The sequence below is a fragment of the Crocodylus porosus genome, unplaced genomic scaffold (assembly GCF_001723895.1).
Source record: "Crocodylus porosus isolate Cpor-Errol unplaced genomic scaffold, CroPor_comp1, whole genome shotgun sequence".
NCBI classification, from domain to species: Eukaryota; Metazoa; Chordata; order Crocodylia; family Crocodylidae; genus Crocodylus; species Crocodylus porosus.
The window spans coordinates 5,122,127-5,125,660 of record NW_017728944.1 but is presented as its reverse complement, the minus strand read 5'-3'; positions in this window follow the sequence as shown (position 1 = coordinate 5,125,660).

Below are 3,534 nucleotides of genomic sequence, written 5' to 3'. Positions count from 1 at the left end.
TATATGATATTTAGTTTTATGTTTATGTATATAATAACTTAATAAATTGTATATAGCTAAGAACTTTGGGCTTGGGCTAACTCTATAGAGGAAAGAGGGATCTGCTTGAAGTTATGGCATCCCTCTCACAGCACCCGCTCCTGCCTACCCATCCCATTCAGCTGAGAGTGAGGCACACCCTACATACCTTTCCGGTGTAAGCCCTGGTATGGAAATGTATTTTTCTTTGCTTGTTTCTCTCCATTGTCAGGGAATGTCTGAATGTGGGTTTTTTTCAGTCGTCATCTTCTGGAACCAAAGGAATAAGTCTTGTGGATGTGCAGAGTGCCAGGTAAGACTGCACTGTATTGTACTAACAATGAACCGCAGGCAGATCTGGCCCACAAAGCCACTCTATCCAGTCCACCAGACTACTGGCATGATTGGCAGGGTTGGGGATCTGCAGACCTCAGGCCCCACTGGATATGGCAGTTGACAGCAGGAGGGCAAGCGAGGGCTGACACAGCCCCAGTCACCCTCTGGCTGCGTTGCCTGTCTGCACTGCCATGGCCCTACCTCCTCAGCCATTGGCCCCTACGTATGCCATGTGCTAGAGCCAGAGCTGGAGCTAACACCTCCGCGTGGTGATTTTGCCCCACTGCACGTCCTGGCTCAGAGCTGGAGCTGCCACTGCCATCACTGCTCTGTGCTCCAGGTTGCAGACAGCTGCCCCTGCCATCTCCTAGCCATGTTCCCAAACTGTGAGATCAGCCAGTTCCATCACAGTGAGACCTTCCCTGCACAGACAAGCAGCATGAAACTTGCATACCACCTCCATCTGTATTAAGCCCTTCAGGTCCCAGGCTTTGTACCAGCCCTTTGGATGGGGTGAGTCTTACCCCATGTGCAGAGGAGGCTTGTGCTCAGCCTGATGCCCAATTTGGTGTCTGGTTGTAGGAGTCTGTATGCAGGCAATGGTGTGTTCCAGCACCAGGTTGACGTACTCTAGCTGGGCTCTGACAGGAGCCTTCTCCACTCCTGTGCCCAAAGCCATTAGCCACATGCTTCTACAGACAAAGGGATCCTGCAGTGGCTTGTCCTTCACTCCAAAGGGGAGAGGGAAGCCACAGAAGGGAAACTAGCAGTTAATCATTCCCTGGTCTAGGATCCAGGCCCAGTGCCTCTCAATAAAAGTAGGGCAAGCAGACTCCTGAGTGCACTCCACTCCCAGCCTCAGCACTGGTGGAAGTGGGGGGAAGGCAGCTGCCACCACAGTAAGGGCAACCCTGACTTAACAGCATAGCTAAGGTGCCTCTTCAAGCATTACTCACTGTGAGGTATGCTCCTGGCTGGGGGGAAGCTCTCTGCTTCTACCACCTCCTTTTCTTTGAACTAAAGGCAATGGGTTGTCTTTATGGCACTGGGAATTGTACTAGGATTTGGAGCCTTTTCACCCTATGTCACCAGCTGGAGTCCACCTCATCCAACCTGCAGCATAGACCTCACAGGGCAGGCTTTGGGAAGACAAGGTAGCTTTAAGCCACCTTTGCATTGTCCTTACCTGGCCAGGAAGTGGGAACCAGAGGCTGACAAAGCTCCTGGCTTAACTTGGCTTCATAAGCCCACCCCCTGTGCATCTGGAATATTTCTAATGCGCTCAGCACTCCAGTATCTCACCAGATGCCCAAAATAGCAGCTCTCAAATGCATTGCAACTGTATCTGGTAGCAGTAGCCACAACTAAAATCCTCAAAAGCTGCAAGCAGTCTCTCTCAGTGCTCCCCACAGAAATGTTCCAAGGATGTGGCTCTTTCCAGTGCTCCACAGCTTGTTCTTGACAGTGACCTTCTTGAGATGTGGCCACAAAAGTTTCTACTGGAAAACAAATACTGATGTGAGTTGGCTCCATACTGGGTGTGACAAGATCAAAGGGAAGACAGCAAGTCCAGCAGCCAGGGCGAAAGGCAGGAGTCAGAACTCAGGGAGGAAGCTTCCCTAGGGATCAGAGCAGGGGACAGCCATTGCCTCTGGGACCTGTGGCCAGTTTACTGATCAGTAAAGCAGAGGGGATGGTTCTGCCTCTCCTCATAGCAGAGCTTTCTGTGTGGGAAGGACATAGCCAAACAGGGAGAAGCTCAAGTGCACACAAGAGATTGTGCATGTTTCAGGTCTGCAGCTGATCTCCCTGCCCTGACCGCTCCACAAACACACCCCACTAATGGGATCCCTGCCCCCAGGCCACTGAAAGACTGGCCCCAAGAAGCTGGTAAGTGATGACTTGAGCTGGTTGTACTGTGCCAGGCTTTGCTTGCTGGCTCCTCTGGGTCCTTTCCAAATGCTAATAATGGGTGTCCTAGAAAAAGAACAACTCTCGGAGGCCCTGATCCCAGGTTGCCCTAACTCAGTGGGGGTGGTAGGTGCTCCATCTCTCACAGTCAGTGCTGGAGGAGAACTCTGTCAGCCCTACATGGAGAGAAGCCAACACAGGCACTCCATTCTCAAAGGGACCACTGGCTCCGAGGCCTGGCCTACTCTTGAAGTGGAAGAAACCCAATAAGCCTTGGGGCACAGTAGGGTGGCCATCAGAGAGGACAGTCCAGTTGTCGTCTGTCCTCTACTGATAGGAAACCAGATGCCTTTATGTCCTCTATTTTTCACTTCAAGAAAAACTAGAGGACATACAGGTGTCCAGGTGTCCTCTATGATGGCTCAGGGGCAACCAACATGGGTTCATTAGGGACAGGTCTTGTCAGACCAACCTGGTGGCCTTTTACAATCAGGTCACAAAATCCTTAGATGCAGGTGTCACAGTAGACGTGGTCTTTCTGGACTTTAGGAAGGCCTTTGAGACTCTCTCACCCCATTCTCATTATAAAACTAGGCAACTGTGGCATTGATGCCTACACAGTCAGATGGGTCACAAATTGGCTAGAGGGCAGCACCCAGAGAGTGGTGGTGGATGGGTCATATCTGACCTGGAGGGATATGGCCAATGGGGTCCCCCAGGGCTCGGTCCTCAGGCCTGCACTGTTCAACATCTTCGACGAGAGGGTGAAAAGCTCCTTGTTCAAATTTGTGATCAACATTAAGATGTGGGGAGAGGTGGGCACGCTAGAAGGGAAGGACAGGCTACAACAAGATATGGACAGGTTACAGGGGTGGGAGGATGAGAACAGGATGGGTTTCAACACTGACAAGTGCAAGGTGCTACACCTGGGGAGGAACAACCAGCACCATACCTACAGGCTGGGGACCTCCCTTCTCATCAAGGCAGAGGCAGAAAAGGATCTTGGAGTCATCACTGATGCCAAGATGAACATGGGCCGGCAGTGAGGGGATGCAGTCAGGAAGGCCAACCGCACCTTGCCATGCATCCACAGATGCATCTCGAGCAGGTCCAAGGAGGTGATCTCCCACCTCTATGCGGCACTGGTCAGGCCGCAGCTGAAGTACTGCGTCCAGTTCTGGGCGCCACACTTCAAGAGGGATGTGGACAACGTGGAGAGGGTCCAGAGGAGGGCCACTGGCATGATTGGGGGCAGCAGGGCAGGCCCTA